This window comes from Megascapheus bottae, unplaced genomic scaffold (assembly GCF_031878675.1).
Source record: "Megascapheus bottae isolate mThoBot1 unplaced genomic scaffold, mThoBot2.hap1 HAP1_SCAFFOLD_162, whole genome shotgun sequence".
Lineage (NCBI taxonomy): Eukaryota > Metazoa > Chordata > Mammalia > Rodentia > Geomyidae > Megascapheus > Megascapheus bottae.
The window spans coordinates 151,565-171,444 of record NW_028327429.1 but is presented as its reverse complement, the minus strand read 5'-3'; the positions used below and the strand labels follow the sequence as shown (position 1 = coordinate 171,444).

Below are 19,880 nucleotides of genomic sequence, written 5' to 3'. Positions count from 1 at the left end.
CTATTTTCTGGTAGTTAATTGGATGTAAGAGTCTCATGGACTTTAGTGCCTGGGCTAGCTTTGAACCACGATCCTCAGATCTCAGCCTTGTGAGTAATTAGGATTACTGGCATGAGACACTGGCACCCAGCTGACTTTTCCTTTTGTTCTGGACACCTGTTGATGGTACTTGTAGTTAAGACTGATGCCTTTTGGGTTTTGATATAGTGAAATTTATCATTTTTTAAGCATGCCTTTAAATAAAGGATTAATAAAAATCAGAGGTTGACTTTTTTCTTTTGCCAATCCTGGGGCTTGAACTGAGGGCTTCAGCACTGTCATTGGCTTTCCTTAAGGCCGGAGCTCTATCACTTGAGCCACAGCACCACTTCCAGCTTTTTTCTACGTATGTGGTACCAAGGAAGCAAACCTGGGTTTTGATGCATGCTAGGCAAGCACTCAACCACTAGGACAAACTTCTGGCTCCAAATGTTGCTTTCTTCACAACCAGTGTCTGTACATCATTCAAGTAAAGATTTTCCTATGCAAATGTGTACAGGTAAAGGAATTGCTTTAGAAAATCCCACCCCCACCCCCACTGCCAGGGTTAAGTATCCTTAAAATGATAGCTCAGAGCGGGGTGCCAGTGATTCATGCCTGTAATCCTAGCCACTCAGGAGACAGACTGATAGATATCAGATAGAGATCAATAGATAGATTGATAGGTGGGTAAATAGACAGAATAAGGCTAAAGCTATGACTACAGCATGCTTGCCTAGTACATGGAAGCCCAGGAACTAAACACAAGTAAGGCATAAAATATATAAATAATAATCTGTGACTGGGAACATGGCCTAGTGGTAAAGTGCCTGCCTAACAATCACAAAGCCTTAGGTTTGATTCTTTGGTACCACATACATAGGAAAATGAAATGATCCTGGGGCTAAAATGATAAAGCACTAACCTTGAAAAAGCCCAAGAAATTTGCCCAAGCCATGAGTTTAAGCTTCAAGCCTGTCAGAAATAAGTAAAGGAAACAAGCAACATTTCATGAATGGTGATTAAAACACCTGTGTTGTCTGAGATTTGTCTTCCTCACACTCTCCTGTTCAAATACGTAGTTCACCATATAGAATATCAAAGTTAGATAACATTCTGACACTTGGCTAAAATAGTTATGAAAGGTTTTAATCTTTAGGGTAACGCAAATGTGAACTACTGTAAAGCATTCTGAATACTACAGATTAGTTGAGGCCAAGATCAAACTGTACACAGATATGGAAACACACAGAACAAAAGATGGGCTTTTTATAATTAATGAATTTCAATTTATCTGACAGTTTTAAAAACTTCAGTTATATGCCAGGCATGGTGGCTCATGCCTGTAATCATGGAAGGCTGAGATCTGAGGATCTAGGTTCAAAGCCATCCCTGGCACTAAAGAGAGACTCTTATCTACTATTAACCACCAGAAAAACAGAAGTGGTATAGGGTGGTAGCCTTGAGCTGAAGAGCTCAGAGACAGCATCCTGGCCCAGAGTCTAAGCCCTATGATTAAAGAAAAAGAAATCATTAATAAAAATATGTAGTGTACCCAGGCTCTGTGGCTCACACTTATAATCCTAGCTACTCAGGAGGCTGAGATCTGAGGATCACAGTTCAAAGCCAGTCCTGGCACTAAAGACAATGAGACCTTTTTTTTGGGGGGGGGGTGTCATCAGGCATGAACTTGGCAAGTTCAGCTCAAGGCTACTGTCCTACCCTTGAGCCAAACCCACTTCCCTTTTTCTAGTGGTTAATTGGAGATAAGAGTCTCTGGTCCGTTTTGTGCCCTGACTGGCTTTGGACCTTGATCATAAGATCTCAGACTCCTGCCTAGGCAGGATTACAGGCATGAGCCACAGCACTGGGCTAAGTCCATGAGACTCATCACCATTTACCCAACAGAAAACCAGTAGTGGCGCTGTGTCTTGAGGGGTATGGGAGTAGCCTTGTGCTGAAGAGCTCAAGGACAGTGCCCAGGCCCAGAGTTCAATTCTCATGACCGACAAAAAATAAAATATGCGGTGGAAGCTGGGGCCTGTGGGCTACTCACGTGTACTTCTGTCTATTCAGAGGCTGGATCTCAGGTTCATACTATAAAGACAGCCTGGGCATGGGAAAGGAATGTGGCTCAATAGTAGAGAACTTCAGACATCAACAAATGCTGATGGTGATGTGGAGAAAGAGGAATCCTACTGCACTGCTGGTAGGAGTGTAAGTTAGTACAGCTGCTGGAAGGCAGTTTCCAGATATCTGAAAAAACTAAAAATAGAACTTCCCTATGCATCACCCATGCCACTCCTGGCCATCTATACTGAGCATCATAACCCGGGATATGATAAGGACATCTGCACAGCTATATTCATCACTGCACTACTCAATAACCAAGTGATGGAAACTACCCAGGTGCCCCCCTACAGATGAGTATATCATATATATATATATATATCATATATACATATATGATATATATATGAGCTAATTATATTGAGTGAGATAAGTTAAGACCAAAGGAAGAAAAGGTGCCTGGTCTTCTTGATATGTGGATACTATATCCAAACAGTACAAGAGCAATATTTGGGTACTCAAGGTTATTGACACTGTCTTGGAAATGTAAATATAACTACATAGACATAAAACTCCATGATCCCATATAAACTATATAAATCTGTTATTTAGATCGCTATGTGTCTATAACATACAAACTCTCACCTTAATTTTAATTATGTTCTAAAATTTATGTGCCAGTGGTTGCATATAGAGTCCCTTCTTGAATACTTGTTAAACATGACATATGATGTAAAAAATCAGTTTTAATAAAATCTTTTAATAAACAAAAGCAAAAGCAACAAAAAAAAGTAGAGAACTTGCCTAGCATACATGAAGCCCTGGGTTTGATTCCTCACTATCACATAAACAAGGCTAAAAGCATGGCGCTATGGCTCAAGCAGTAGAGTGGTGGCCTTCACCAAAGCAAACTCAAGAAAAGTTCACAGGCTCTGAGTTTCAGCCAGAGGCTATCAAATTTTAAAAATAAGACCCTGGCAAAAAAAAATCTGTGAGAATTACATTTCAAAATCTCATTCCCAGCTTTGGAAAACAAATCAAAGACAAAAAATAGATCTACAGATCCATTGATCTACACATCAAGTGGTAGAAAGCAAGCCAGAGAGAGTGTCCAGCCCTGACTTGAAGCCCCAGATCTGGCACCAAGGGAGAAAATAATACTGGTGGAATGAGATTTTTTGGTTTGGTGCTATTTTGGGGATTTGAAGCTAGGCATATGGTCTGTCCCTGAGATTCTTTGAAGTCAAGAGGAAATGGATCATCTCCCATGTTATGTGTTTGGTTTTTTGGTTGGTGTTTTTTTGCTAGTCCTGGGACTTTAACTCAGGGCTTGAGAACTGGCCTTGAGATTTCTCAAGGCTTGTGCTCTACCACTTGAACCACAGCACCACTTCGTTTTTTCTGTGTATGTGGCACCAGGGAATCAAATTCAAGGCTTCATTCATGCTACCAGTAGGCTACACTCCTGGCCCTCACAGCCCACCTTGCAGTGAGTTTTCACACTTGACCCTGTGTCCCAAAGCTACCAACTGGGAAGCTTCACAAAGCTGGTCATATGACCAGGATCCCTTTCCATTCTGACACATATTCTTGATTCTAAAGAAGAAAAAAATGTGAAACAAACCCCAGGGGTGTCACCTGCCACCTATAGCACAAATACCAGTGCTTGAAAATAGTACCTCAGATTTTCTTATCTGTTTACATAAAAGCATATCTACTCGTATATTAGAGGTTGAAGTTAGTAATCTCAATGGTAGCAAGTCAACCAAAATGACTTCTTATATAGATTAAAGTCTAGCCCAAATATTCTGTGCAGCAAGCTTCTTTCCAGGCCTTTCTCCAAACAGACCCCTAGATCAGCTATTGTGTCATCTTGAAAATCAACAGTCCATGTCATACCTCATGCACACTTAGAAAATCTTCATGAACACTTCCAAAAAAGCAGCAGCTTACAGCATAAAATTGTAGTGAAGACTTACCTCTACGACTTCAACTTCTTTCATTTCATATTTGCACAAAGCAGTCTGGCTCACTGAAGGCAAAGTGCTTCACTTATCAACCCTTTCCTTTGGTGGATGGAAAGGGGAAGTTATCCCAAAGAACAGCTAGGAGCTTGAGGTTCAAGCTGGACCAGCTTTGAGACACCTGTTATATAAAATACAGCTTACATATCTTAACATCAAGGGTCCTATCTTACCACAGTCTACATCCTCCGTTGCCTGCATTACTTTGGCCCTCTGTATTCACCAGTAAATGCAGCAGAATCATTCCCCCAAATACAGCTCACTGGCCCCTCACTAAGGACCTATATGCTGGGACATCAGATTGTACATGGAAAAGAACAATGTTTGGGTCAGGAGTTTGACGTAGGGGTTGAGTGCTTGCCTAGCATGCATGAAGACCCAGATTTGATTCCTTGATACCACATACATAGAAAAGGCTGGAAGTGATACTGTGGCTCAAGTGGTACAGCTCTAGCCTTAAAGCCCAAGGACAATCAATACTCAGACTCTGAGTTGAAGCCCAGGACTGGCAAAAAAAAAAAAACTCTGATTTGTATTCAAGAATTTGAACAGGGAAATTTTAATAAAATTAAAACAATTTATGATACAAACATTAGATATCAATCAATAGTAAAATATTTGTGAGAAGCAGGGGTCGGGGGAAGAAGCAAGTTCAAAGTTGCCTGCAGGCCGAAAGGCTAAGTCAGGGTCCACAATGGTATCTACCAACTTAGGAAAGACAAGCGATCTTCTTGTCACTTATTCAGTTTACTAAGTGTAAGAATGGAGAAATTTTCCATTAATCACACAGGAGTTGGTTGATCCCGCTAACCAAGAGCTTTGCCAATTTGAACTGTTTGTGGCAGATCTAGGAAGTGTTAAAGTAAATGGAAGAAAGACTGCTTGTTCTTCAGAAATATCTCTGAGTCATTGTTCCACATTTGGGGTTAAAACAAGTTGGGTATCCATACAATTCAAAACTGAGTTGGGCCTTTCTACAAATGAAAAATCACATGCCATCCACAGGCTTCATACAGTAGTGATGGCTCCAGATCTCCATCTGTCACCATCATTCGCATCACTGGTGGCTACTAGGTTATGAGTTCTGGGGTGACTGCATTCTGTAGGGCCAAATCAGAGAATGAAAATAAATATATGATTATTAGAGAAGTTCTGGGGTGACACAAATGCCATGAGGACCTAACGGGAAAAGCTGTAGAATGTGAATTTGAAATGATCATGGATGAGGAATTAGGGTCTATTTAATGACTGGCCATGCTTGTTTTCTTTCTATAAGAGAACACACAATACCTGGAAGAGAATTCCCACAAAAGGCTGTTGTTCCAAACTGGTAGTAATAAGGACAATCTCCAGCCTGGGAGGACTTTCCCTAGGGATCTGGTTCCATCCATACTCACAGGCGCCCACACAAGGACTTCCCTGCCTTGTCCTTGATCTGATAGGTCACAGGTTCTTCCAGTTGGTCAAGGAGAATGTGTAAATGGAGGAGTATGTCCGAGGAGGGCATGTTGAGCATCACGTAGAACAGGAGTTCAGTCAGGGTGTGTCTGTTCTTCAATCATAGAAATCATCAGGAGAAAAGTCCATCCACATCATGAAGATGGAACAAAGGGTGCTGTGGGCAGACTGGTGACAGGAGGATGAGCAGCGCCCTCCCTATCATCAGGACTTTCCCACCGAAGTCCCTTTCTTTGCTTGACTCCCAAGCAGAGGCTGTCCATCTTAGATGCACAGATGCAACTTGTGAAAGAAGTAGACACTCCTGCAAGCAGAATGATCTTCACCACTCAATTCTAGAAACTTCTAGAGTACAAGTCTTCAAAATTTCATTCAGAGGGGCAATTTTAACACTGATTGAAGACTTTCTGCACAGAGCCCTCCCTGTCATCCCTGAGACCAGAAGCACACCCAGAAGTATGTGCTCTGCCATCCACTCAAGTCCCAAGCCTCAACGCCCTGCTGCAAATCACATTTGGTGTGCAAAGGAGAAATTTGCACTTGGAGACAGAAAGTCCAAAGATCCAGTTTCAAGGACACCCCTTCCCTTGGCCCCAAAGCCCACTTACTTCTTCACTTGCTCATCTTCCTTACAGTTAGGCCAGAGTGATTTGTACCTGATGAAGAGGAGGAGGAGAAAGTCATCCTCTGGCTCTCTTTTTCAGAACTAAAAGGACATCTATGGGGTTGGTTAAATCACAGTTGAGAATACATAACAAGAAGGCACATGGAATCAATCTATACTTTTCTCTGAAAAATTGAAGAGGTTTGAAGGAATGTGTCCAATATAAATGCTCTGCACGGTGACAGTGGCTTGTGCCTAAAATCCTAGCTATTTTGGAGGTTGAGCTCTGAGGAACAGAGTTCAACACCAGCATGTGAAGGAAATTTCCACGAGACTGTTATGTCCATTAATGAGCAATCAGCCCAAAATGGCTCAAGTAATGAGCACTCCATCACTTCACCACCAAAATCAGAGACAAAAAACAGGTCTTGCATTCAAGGAAAAGGATCAGAACCAAATACAAAATGCCTCATATATCTGCAAAAGTGGAAACACAGTATCTCCTTTCCTGGTGGTTCAGTAGACACAGAGCCCTCAGTCCACCTGCTTCCTAGCTGTCCTCTGTCCACATTATTGCACAGGCCTCCAAGATTGCTTTTGAAACCTTAACTAATTGGAAATGTGGTTTCCTAGGGCTGCATTCATGTGAGGGCTGAATTTGTGTGCCAGTGTCATGTGCCTCTGATCATACCCTCTTAGTAAGTAGACTTCTGAGGCTTCTGTAGCTTCTGAGGGGAATGACATGTACTGGGAGGCCAGGTCTAGGAAACCAGACAAGGTGTACAGTTGTGTTATCCCATATTCCCAATACAACACCCCAGTGGGAACACACAGGCTCTGAGATGCTAAGTATTCTCAAGTCCCAGCCAGGAAAGGCTAATTAGCCCTGAGCTTGAGGAAGGAACACTCACTTTCGAAACAAAATAGTCAGCACTTGCTCCATTGTCCCACAGAGTCTATAATTGTGTAGAAAGTTTCGAAGAAAGAAAACATTGCCTTTCTGGGTTTCATCACCATCATCTCCAGCAGGCCTACCTCCAGGCTCCACACGTTACAAGGGCACATTCACAGTCCTCCCTGAGTCATTGTCACTCTAAGGGGTAAAGACAAATTATCTTTTAAGAGTGGAAATGGGAGCACATTTCAAATTGAGTAATTGTGACAGAGTAGACTGAAAACCATACAGAAAATAGTCTATCATTATTGGAACAGAAAAGCACAGAAGAAGAAGGTATCCAGACTATACTTCACCTGAGCTGCCTTGTGATTTCCATTGATTTCTTGGTGGAAAATAGACTGAGGTGTTGAACTGGTGGCTGGGCACGGTTCCAACCTCTGCAGGCTTGAGAGACACACCCATTTCCCAATTTTCTGAAACCTGAGTCTCCTGACAGTCTCCTACAGCATGAGAACATCTTTCCCCTTCCAGAGTCACAGGCCAAGTGAGCTGGCTTGACCAGAATGTCAGTTATAGTTCCTGGCTACCAGAGTTCCGGGTTCCATTCCATTGTGAAGGAGGTAGGGTCACTGCTCAGAGTCCAATGACCTATTCTGCTTCTCACGTAAGTCCTACCTGGAGACAAACTAGAGGCCAAATGCCCCTTCCCACTGCACAATGTGTACACATAGACAAAGTAAAAGTCATACCTTGTCTTTTGAATCCTGAATTCCGCAGCTAGGTCTAGGTTCTGTCCTGGACTGTGCTGAAAGGAGCCATTCCTAGGTTACATCAATACCTTCCTTGTCACCATTCCTCTCATCCTGCACAAAACATTTTGTCTGACTGTGCCATGGACTTTCTGCACACTTTGCTGACATTACGAGGACTTTGTTAAGTGTTTATAAGTTAAATATCAGATTTTCCTTGAAATCACTTTGTGGTGTCATCCAGAGCAAAAACACATACTTGGCTAATGGAAAATAAAGATGTATCTGAATCAATGTCATGTGTTCTCATAGGCACTCAGGAACATATGAGATTAGAAATATCATGCCTCTGGCCCTACATAGGTTACAGCACTATCTGTAAAGCCAGCGGAGCGTATTCATTGCTGCTGCAGCAGCAGCTGCAGCAGAGGAGACCAGTATCCAATCCTGAATCCCCAGGGACCCGGGCCAGTTGAACACCGCATACCAGCTCCCAGTACACACCAGTAGATGATCACCCAACCCACCCCTGCAACTTTCTCACAACCCTGTTGGTGTGGAGGGACCATCAGAGGAGTGGGATGCACCATTGAGGCTGGAAGGGGGAGATCTAATGTTGGAACCAGCAGACTGCACCAGAGAGACTGGAAAGCTCCACAAGAAGGCTTATCGCCAAGGATACAGATGTTTGCTAGCAAGTGTATAAGAGGGCACCACAAGCCTGGTGGCTCCATGGTACCCAACACTGGTGTTGGGGGAGGCACTCACTCCCACCTCCCACAGCGCTGACTCAGCTGAAACTTGGAGCCTGTGGGTGGGGCCTTGCTGGAGACTGTGCTCCAACAGCCTCTGCCTCTGCCATGGTGGAACCTAAGCACCTAAAACCCTGAGGAGCTAGGATGACAGGCAGGTGCCAGTGGCTCCCAAAGCTAACCTTATCTTTGATTTAGAAACTCTTTGTCAATAACAGTTCAGTGTGAAGTAATAGGATATAGTAATTGGATTAAAGTTAAGTGGACATACATATGTGAGAAATTTACAATTTAGAAATAATGTCAGGAATCAAATCTGTTTACACTAGTATAAACAGTAAAACACTTAGGAATAAATATATCCCAGATGAACAATATAGAGAAGATTGGCATGGCCCCTGTGCAAGGATGACACTCAAATTCGTGAAGCATTCCATATTTTTGTATATATCATTGTTTCTTTGGAATAGAATAGGGAAGGGAGGACAAGATGATTAGGAGGTAAGAAATGGGGACAAAAACATGAGAAAGGGTAGCAATGTTCGTGAAGTAATGCACGTTCTTCCTGGAGAATATAATGTATTCCTTCTATTAATTACAATAAAATATAATTTAAAAATATATCCAAAATGTTACCTTGAACAATGAAAATTACACTGCACAGATAGTCTTGAAAGCATCCCAGTTTTTGCCTGATCTGCTTGCCTCTGAGGAATTTTCTTTTAAGGAAGAAATTATTAGTTTGTATAATTATATTTGGTATGAAGTTCAAGTCAATATATTCAAATATGCTCTATGACCTCCATTTTCATGTGGAATAGCTCAGGTTTACAAAAAGACACAATGAGAAACCATGTACTCAAGGACTAAATATCATGTATGAAAGTTTCTTACCCAATATTTCCTGATCATGTTGTGTGTAAAGGATCATCAAAAATCATAACAAGCTGGGCCTGATAGCTCACACCTGTAATTCTACCTACTCAGGTGCCTGAGAACTGACGATCATAGTTCAAAGCCAGCCCGGTCACTAAAGGCTATGAGACTCTTATCTTCAATTAACCACTAGAAAGGTAGAGGTGGCACAGTGGATCAAGGGTAGGGTCATTGCCTTGCCCTGAAGAGCTCAGGGACTGTGACCAGACCCAGTCAAGCCCCAAACATGAAAAAAAAATCATAATAAGCCTTTAAGAGAGAAGCATAGGATCTTAGATATGAGGGAGACAAGAGATCTGTCCCAGCCAGGAGTGGCAACTCACACTGCAATCCTAGCTACTCAGTAGTCAGCTGAAGAAATTATTAAAGAAAAGGCAAGGCCAATAGTTTGGACTAGAGGTAGAGTCCATGCCTTGTACAAATGAAGACCTGGGTTCCATTCCTCGGTACCACATACACAGAAAAAAGCCAGAAGTGGAGCTGTGGCTGAAGTAGTGGAGCTCTAGCCTTGAGAAAGCCCAAGGACAGTGCTCAGGCCCTAAGTTCAATACCCAGAATGGGCAAAATCATTTTTAATTTTAAAATTTTGATTTATTTAATAAATGAATTTTCTAATGGGACAGGTCAGTCATCAGGAGAGCCATCCCATATCACTCTAGGAACAGGTTGAGCGATGTTCAGCAACAGGTGGGGGACCAAAGGGGATGGGGACTGACCCCAGCCACTGCTTTGGGCTTCCCTTGGCTGGGGCTGCCTCATGATTCAGTGCCCATGGGAAGGTCCAGGTTCTTTTGCCTTGCCCCCTGCTCCTCTATGCCAGGACCTGGGTGTCTTTAGTGCCGAGGCTGGCTTTGAACCCTGATTCTTAGATCTCAGTCTCCTGAGTAGCTAGGATTACAGGCATGAGCCAATAGCACCTGGATCAAGGCTACTTCTATTATTAGCTTCTTATTTATTTTTTTGTGGGTCATGGGGCTTAAACTCACCCTGGGTGTTGTCCTTGAGCTCATCAGCTCAAGGCTACCACCCTACCCTTGAGCCAAGCCCCACTTCCAGTATTCTAGAGGTTAATTGGAGATAAGCATCTCAGGGTGTCAATGTGTGAGACTTAATGCACCTACTACATGGCGAATGTGACTGTAACCCCTTTATACATTACTCCAACAATAAAAAATAAAGTTAAAAAAAGTCTCAGGTCCTTTTGTGCCTGGGCTGGCCTTGAACCTTGATCCTCAGATGTCACCCTCCTGAGTACCTAGGATTATAGGTGTGACCCACCACTCTGGCTCCATCCAACCATCATGTTTTTTCCTTTACTACCAAAATTAAGTTTAACAAAAGCAGGTATGAATTGTGTGGTATCTTCAGATAGATGGAGAAAGGGAAAGAAGTTATGGCAGATAGATATTCATCCTCCTGAGAACTTTACTTACAACCTCCAGAGCAGGGAGAAAGCCCAGGGACTTCATATCATCCACACTGGTGTTTTACTGTAACTCAACAAATGTAATCCTAGCTACTGAGGAGGCTGAGATGTGAAGATTGACCTTCACAGCCACCCTGGGCAGTAAAGACCACTAAAGACTAAGAAACCCTTATCTCCAACTAATCTCTAGAAAAAGGAAAGTGGGACTGTGGTTCAAGGGGCAGGGAGGTAGCCTAGAGCTGAAGAGCTCAGGGACAGTGCCCAGGCCCAGACTTCAACCCCCATGACCCACCCAAAAGAAAAGGTGTTAAGAGAGATTTGACTTCTGTGCAAATTTTATACTAAGCATGGAATTGCATCTTCTATTCACAATTCAACTCTATGTAGTATGTCATTTCTATAATGCATGGACATACAGTGGGAGACTTTAGAGGAGTAGTGGGAAATGGATGCCTTCCAAGTCCTTGGCTGATGAAAAATCATTAAATATTTGTTCTGTTTTCTAATTTTCTTCTAGTGAATCTCTTCTCTGATAAATACTGAGGCTTGCCTTCCAGACGAAAGACTTTATTCCATTGTTATAGTAATGAGATTTCTCTCTCCTGTGTGTTTTAGAAGTACAGAGCCATGAATTCTTAGTACAGGGCATTCCACAGTTGTTCCATTCAAACAATTTCTCTCCCGTGTGTTTTCTTCTGGAAAATGACTTCTTGAAAACATTTCACAGGTGCTGGTGACTCAAGCCTGGAATCCTAGCTACTCAGGAGGCTGAGATCTGAGGATCGCGATTCAAAGCCAGCCCTGGCACAAAAAGTCCAAGAGACACATATAGCCAGTTAACTACCAGAAATCAACTAGTCTTACATCCAATTAACTAGCCAACAAGTAAAATAAAAACAAAAACAAAAGCAAACAACTTCCCACATTTGTTTCATTCATAGGATTTCTGTCATGTGGAACCCTGAGCTGTGACTTCTGAGTGAAAGACTACACATTTGCTACATTCATTAGCCTTCACTCTGTGTGGGTACCCTGATACAAACCAAGTTTTCTTCTAGGAAGACTTCACATATTTCATTAGTCTTAAGCTTTCTCATCAGTGAGACTTCTTTTATAGTTGCTTAGATGTCATATTTATGTGAAGGACATTGTACATTTGTTACATTCAAACGTTTTCTCTTCTATGTCATCTCTGATTATTAGTAAGTCCTTCCTCTGGATGAAAGAGTTTCCACATTCATAACATTCATAAGGTTTTTCTGTTTGTCTCTTTTGATGGTTGGCAAGGTCTGCCTTTTAGGTGAAAAGTTTTCCACATTAATTATGTAAGTTTTCTCTCCTGTGTGTACTTTGAGATTTAATAAGGTTTGCCTTCCAAGTGAAAAACCCTTCACATTCATTAAAATTCATAAAGTTTCTGTCTTGTGTGTGTTCTGGTGATTATTAAGGATTGTTTTCCAGGTGAAAGACTTTCCTCATCTGTTACATTGATAACATTTCTCTCCTGTATGTGTTCTCTGATGCAAAGAGAGCTATGACTTCTTTCTGAAAGACTCTCCACATCTGTCACATTGATAAGGTTTCTGATGGGTATTAAGTGCTGACTTGTGGGCAAAATCTTTCCACACTTCTTACATTGATAAGGTTTCTCTCCTGAGTGTGTTCTCTGATGCAAAATGAGGCATGATTTCATTCTGAAAGACTTTTGACATTTCTTACATTGATATGATTTCTCTCCTGTGTGTGTTGTCTGATGATTAGTAAGGCTTGTCTTCCAGGAGAATGACTTTCCACATGCATTACATTCATAAGGTGTCTATCCTATGTGTGTTCTCTAATGGCAAGGTCTATTTTCCTGGTGAAAGACTTTCCACACATCTTACATGTACTTGATTTCTTTCCTGTGTGTATTCTCTGATGGGTAGTAAGGTATGCTTTCAGGGAGAAGGACTTTCCACATTCATTACATCCATAAGGTTTCTCTCCTGTGTGTATTCTCCAACGATTATTAAGGCCTACTTTCTGGTTGAAAGATTTTCCATGTTTGTTGCATTCAGATTGTTTTTTTGTATGAACTCTGCAGTGTCTCCTAAGAGCTTGATTTGTGGGTGTTTTCCCACATCTACTACAATCAGTTGTTTTCTTCCCTCTCTGAACTACTGCTTGGATATTGTGAGTAGACTTATCATAGTTGTCTCTATGCTGGTTATGGTTACTGTCAGAGTCTCCCACAAAAACCCAATTCTGCTTAATATGCTCTGAGGTTAATATGGAAAAAGAGGATGACTTTTACACCCCACTTCCAGAAGCGTCGGAGACACAATCCTCCAAAATGCTCAATGTCATAGGCAATGTGAAGGTTGTTTCCCTATGGGATCTGACTGTCTGCACACAGCCCTAGCTGTAATCCATGAGAGTCCACACTCACAATTGCACCCACAACTCTATTCTGTATTTTTGTTGGCAGTCCTGGGCCTTGAACTTAGCTCCCTGACCAGTGTCCTTGGGCTTTTTCCTCAAAGTTAGCACTCTGCCACTTGAGGAATAGCACTACTTCCAGCTTTTTTTTTTCTTTCTATGGATGCACTACCTAGCAATCGAGCCTGGGCCTTGGTGCATGCTAGGGAAGCACTCTACCAATAGGCCAAACCTCGGGGGCCCTACAACTGTGTTATCTAACATGTACTGAAGTCTGAACCTCAAGATCTAGGGGAAATCACAATTGATGTGCAAATAAGAAATTTGTGCTTTGAATAGACGCCTCAAATATACCCAATTTTTAGGCAGGCGTGGTGGCTCATGCCTACAATTCTAACTACCCAAGGGGCTGAGATCTGAGGAAGGAGGGTTACAGCCAGCTCAGGCACAAAAGACTGTGGAAATCTTATCTCCAATTAACCACCAGAAAATCGGGAAATAGTGCTGTGGTTCAAGAGTAGAGCGATAGCTTTGAACTGAAGAGATCATTGACACCACCCAGGCCCAGAGTTTAAGTCTCATGACCAATTAAAAAGATACCCAGTTTTACATGACAGATCTATTTCTGTGTAAGTCCACTTCTTTACTTGCTCATCTTCCTCCCAACTACAATGGATGGATCTGTAGTGATGGAAGGAGAGAAGGAAGTCAACTCTATGGTTTTTCAATGTGGATCTAACAAGACAAGTACAGGGCTAGCTAAATCCCAGGCAGGAATATGAAACTACCCAGGTGAGATATGTCTACACAGTTCCATGAAAATTCTCCTAAGAGGCCTCTATGCATCTGTCCAAAGTAAATGCACCTCTAAATAACTAAATGCTCTAAATAAATAAATGAATGAATTAAAGAATTCTCAAAATAAAGAAGTAAATGCCATGCCTCTAATCTTAGCCACTCAGTAGGCTGACATCTGAGGATCACAGTTGGAAACCAGTGTAGTCAGTAAAAGTCTAAAGGCACTTGTCTTCAATTAGACAGCAAAAAGCCAGAACTTGACCTATGACTCAAACGGTACAGTGCTAATCTTTGAACAACGAAGGGATGACACTCAGGCTGTGGGTTCAAGAGGTAGGACTGGACTACACACCAAAATGTAAATGCTTTGAGGTTTTAACAGGCAAAGCTAACACAATCCCTCCTTGATGGCTCAGAAGTGATTCAGCTCCCGGCCTTTCCTCTGTCTCCAGTACTTCACAGGCCTCTGCCATTGTTAATGAAACCTTATTTCCTACTGGGAAATGTCTTTTCCTAGGACTTCACTGATGTTTGGGAAATGAAATGGCATGTTGGCATAGTCCTAACAAAATAGTCGGCTTGAGCACTTGTGTCATGCTCAGTTCCCCTGTAAACACCCCAGTGAACCAAACAGGCTGAGAGAGGTGCCAAGTATTCCAAGACTTGGCCAGGAGTGGCTGATCAGGCCTGGGTTTGGGGGGGAACACTCACTTTTTCAAGAGAATATCCAGCAACTGCTCCATTGTCCCCCACTCTCTGAAATTGTGCAGGAAATTTCCCACGTAAAAGAGATCACCTATCTGGTAGGCAGGGATCAGCTTTATCAGCAGCATCTCTAGCAGGCCTTCCTCCAGGATCTATAGGATGCAAGGTTCATTCAGAGTCTGAGCTGACTCACCGACACACTATGTTGGCAAAAAAAAAATGGATCTTTCAAACACAGAAATGGGGGCAAACTTCACACTGAGGAATTGGGATAGAGTAGATTGAAAATGACACAAACTGTCATCTTAGTATAGACACTTGAAAGCACACAAGAAGTTTGTAGTGTGTGGGGAGGATGATGATGGTGTCAAATCGGTTTCCTTTCAGGAATATACCTCGTCTGAGTTGCCCTGGAGTTTCCTGGCTTTCTTCCCAGAGAAAGGGCTAATATACTGGAATTTTGGCTTGGCCCTGATGCAGCATCTACATCTTCTAGTGAGGCATCCAAATCTCTCATGCCTGAAACCCAAGTCTCCTGACCTTTGGCAACAGCACAGCAACATCTTTCTTGTTCCTAAGCCACAGGCCAAGTGAGCTGGCTTGAGCTGGTTGTCAGATACAGTGGCTTGGTTACCAGAGTTCCATACTCTGTTCCATTGTGATGGAGGTAGGGTCACCTTTCAGGGCCCAATGGCGAAAGCTCCTTGCTCATAGAAGACCTCACCAAAGATATAATGGAGGCAGAAATCTCCACTCCAACCCACAATATACATGTGGAGGTAGTAAACAGCACACTTTGTTTGTAAAATCCCAACATCTTTAACTAAGCCTAGCTACCAGTCTGGTCTCTGGCTCAAGGAGCCTTTCTTGAGTAAGATCTAAACTTAACTGTCACTATTCCCCTCATCCTTCACAAGCCATTTTGCTTCACAGTGCCTTCTCAGCCTGCATTTTGCCTCTTGCACATTTTTTTGCTTTTGCTAGTCCCAGTGCTTGAACTCAGAGCCTGAGCATTGTTCTTGGGCTTTCTTTAGGCTATAGTTGTCTCACCGAGCCACAGCACCACTTCCAGCATTTTCTATGTATGTGGTAGTGAGGAATAAAACCTAAGACTTTTTGCGTGTAGCCAAACACTCTATCACTAGATCAAACTCCCAGGCCATCTTGCACATATTTTTTGACATTGATCGACTAGGACATTGTTAGATTTCTGTATCCTAATCTATTTTTTTTCCTGATGAACATCTGTGCTGTCATCTGTAAAAAATGTAAGTGGGAAAATCACAGAAGTACGGGCGAAAAAAAAAAACCATTACACACATAGAGAAGTGTTCATTCTTTGTAGGATAAAGGATATTTTGATATAGTGATGATGACTGTTATAAATACTATGTCCGATTTGGGAGTTTGGCCTAGTGGTAGAGTGCCTGCCTAGCATCCATGAAGATCTGGGTTCTATTCCTCAGTACCATGGAGATAGAAAATCTAGATGTGGCAAGGTGGCTCAAGTGGCCGAAGGATAGACTTGAGAAAACCCAAGGACAGTGCACAGGCCCTGAGTTCAAGCCACAGGACTGGCAGAAGAAATAAAAGAATGTACTTTTTACAAACTATTCACTCACAGCATTTGCCTCTGAAGTCTTTGCTTCTGCATCTTGTGACCTATTCCTTTCCCTCAAAGTAGAAAAGAAAAACAGATTTCATAACTTGCTATGCTTTTGTCCAATCTCTGGATATTAATTCAAGATACAATATTGCCTGAGATATTGTGTGTGTGTGCATGTGTGTGTATGTGTGCCAGTGTGTGCATGCACATGTGTGTATAGGGTTTTGGGTTTACTCTCATGGCCTATGGGATAACCCTGAGCATCTTTTCCTGAAAGGTATTGGTCTTTCGCTTCTAGCTTATTGTAGCTAATTGGAGTTGAGAAATTCACACAATTTCTTGCCCTGTGCATTGGAACTGAATTCTCATATGCCCAGTGCTGGGTTCTCATACTGTTAATTGTAGCTATAGAGAAGGCTGAGATCTGAGGATCCTGGTTAGAAGCCAGCCCTAGAAAGAAAGTCAGTGATAGAGATCTTTATCTTCAGTTAAGCACACACAAAAAAAGGGAAAAGTGGAACTGTGACTCTGTTCCTCTTGTACCAGCCATGAGAAAAATTGTAATTGGCAGCACCTGGTCCTTGAGAGGTATCCTTAGTACTGGTTTAAAAAAAAGAAGTAAAATAATGAAAAAAATTAAAACTTGCTGAGGACTTTATAAGGATAAAGGTTCCTGAATAATCTTGTCCTTTCAGATTCCCCCAAGTGCTTATGTCTATCTACATTTCATCAAAGTAATGTAAAGGCATTTACACATATTCTGTCTTTCTTAAACAGAGATAACCATCCAGAGAAACACACACACAAACTCACATGTACTATACCACACACCCATATGTGTCTGGCTATGAATGTATGTATAGTCATATATATTAATCTGTCTCTCTATACAAATACATAAATGCATAAAGAATATGTATTTAGACAAACAGATAGGATACATAGATAGTTCTCAGGGATTTCCAGATTGTGTACAAGTCCTCTGAGTGCAACTTACCATTCCATTGTTTGTCCAGTTAGAGTCCCTCTAACTTTTGGCCAGCTCCTTGTCCTTTGCTACTCTGCTTTTAGATTTTTCTCGTATTAATCCACAAAACCTTTTTTTATCACTTGTCTAGCTATTTCATGGACGAAACCAGCATTCCTCCAGACTTAGATCCCCATTCCACCAGAACATACAAGGGTGGATTAGGTGTGGGGTCTGCAGGTGGATCAGAGCCTGTTTAATTTGGAGGGGATTTTTCCACTATAGGAAATGGAATACAAATTTAGAATCTGCATTCATGAGGTGACAAACTGGTAGAAGTTCTTATCAAATGTTGCAATGCATACTTCCAGCTTAGGACATGGGTTGATGACCCAGCACTACAGAGAATGTATTCACCCAAGTCCAATGGGACCCTGAACTTTGAGCCCCCTCTCATGAGGCATAGTGAATGGAGCCAAAGTGCAACCCAGTTAAGCAGCAGATCAAGCTTCCCATCTTCAGTATGGTATCGTTTGAAAACTGTGCATAGCTAACATTTGAGGTTCTGTTTGAAGCCAGCCCAGAAAAGAAAGTCCAAGAAACGCTCATTTCCAATTAACTGCCAAGAAAAAGCCAAACACAGAGATAAAGCTCAAGAGAGGTAGAGAGTCATCTGTAAAGCATGAGTAGTTAGACCCTGCAGCAACCACACTATCTGACCTTGAAAACACCTCTGCCTGCACCCCAGCATGTATCCAGCTTCTGGGGGTGACAGAGCCCCCTGCGCCCCTTGCAAATCTGCACTGCCTCTGACATCTGCGGTGTTAACCTCACTCTGTGGGTTCTGCGAAGAGCTATCAACACTGCAGAAGGAGCCAACTATGCCCTAACTCCCACTGTCCCCTGGGACCCCTAGCATTCTCCCATCTGCACCCCTCCTGTGGCCTCTGGTCCTAGAGAGCCCTCCTGCTCTGTCCAGCACTCACATGAAGTGCATATTTCTTCTCCTGGGGCAACTTCTCCACAGAGAGAACATGACATGGCCACTCTCCATGGCAGGGGTAGAGCCTGCTAAAGCAGCTAATCAGTGATAAGGACATAAAGTGATGAACAGAATGCTTAGGCCCTTATGGAAGATTGTCTGCAAAATCCAAGGGAGAATGAAATTGGTGGGAACCAGGGATTAGGTTGTGGGCATGGCACTTCCTTGCAAAGGGTGGAGCAGGGGACGTTACAAGCTGGAGCATGCACAGGATGGGTGATAGGCCATGGGAAGCTGCTGGGCCACCCCCTTCTGCATCTCAGCCTTTGGGTTTGAGCTCTGTGATCGCCATGGTGTGCATTCTGTGCTCTGGATGGCAGAAGGAAGGGCCCCTGGAATACAAGTGTAGTCCCTTTGTGAGGGGGGAAAATGTAGCCTGGATACCCAGTCCCAGAGGAGCTGGGAGTGGGGTAGAGGGGAATGCGAAGACTGGGGGGTGAGGGGTGCAGGCAGTCACGGTCATGACACAGGTAATTCTGTCTGTGGTGTGAGTGCCTCCCAAAAGCACAGCCCCATTGTAAGGAAATGGAAAGACTTAGCAGAGATTTATAATAGAACAAAACCAAGATACATAAGGCCACATAGAATGATGCTAAATGAAAAGACCTCCAGAATATACAAACAAAAGGCATATAAAGAGTAATTGTTGTCCTTCATGTACTATGTTATCTCTGATCTCTTTTGCTATCCCTTGGTTATCTCATATTGTTACCGTGTTTCAACTTGTTATCTGATATATTGAATATATGCATATTTGGTTATTTAAAATAGGATAGGAAAGGGTGGAAAACAAGAAGAGGGATGGGGGTAGGGGAGGAAAACGGGGACAAAGTCATGAGAAAGCATATCAATGCTTGTGAGATAATGCACCATCTGTCTTGTGAATATAACCCTTCTATTAATTACAATAAAAATATACGAAAAAAAAAGAAGCCAGACTATGCCTCCATGGAATCATCAGATGAGGATGGTGAATTTCAGTTCATTAAGAAAGCCGAAGAACATGAAGCATAGTCAGAGCAACAAGAGGAGTCATCTGTGTTGCTTACAAAACTGTCAGTGAAGAAGTGGAAGAGACTGGCTAAACATGGAAAAACAAAGGGAACCTGAAGTGTTAGGAGAAAGTAGGAGATGCCTGGCAGATTGAACAAGATATCAGTCAAGAAAAGGAACTAGAAATGCATGATTCTTTTTGTGCGATTGCTCAATATCTTTCTGTATGTTAGCTTAATGTATTATTGGCCATAACCATCCAAGAGAGACTGTCCTCCTGACAAACGAACATGCAATCTGGATTTGTATATGCAATCATTGCACAATGAGAACATGGAACATAATACTGTACTTCAATTACCTACCACATTTCTCCCTATATCTAGTTGTCTCTCTCATCCCTTAGATTTTTGCCA

General features: G+C 42.4%; 1 non-coding gene across 1 annotated transcript; it reads left to right on the top strand.

Moving 5' to 3' along the window:
• The first annotated feature begins 8,911 nt into the window (after positions 1 to 8,911).
• Positions 8,912 to 9,016, top strand: LOC150039871 (U6 spliceosomal RNA). The gene has a single exon (XR_016534196.1). It is a non-coding gene; the product is annotated as a U6 spliceosomal RNA (small nuclear RNA).
• Positions 9,017 to 19,880: the final 10,864 nt, after the last annotated feature.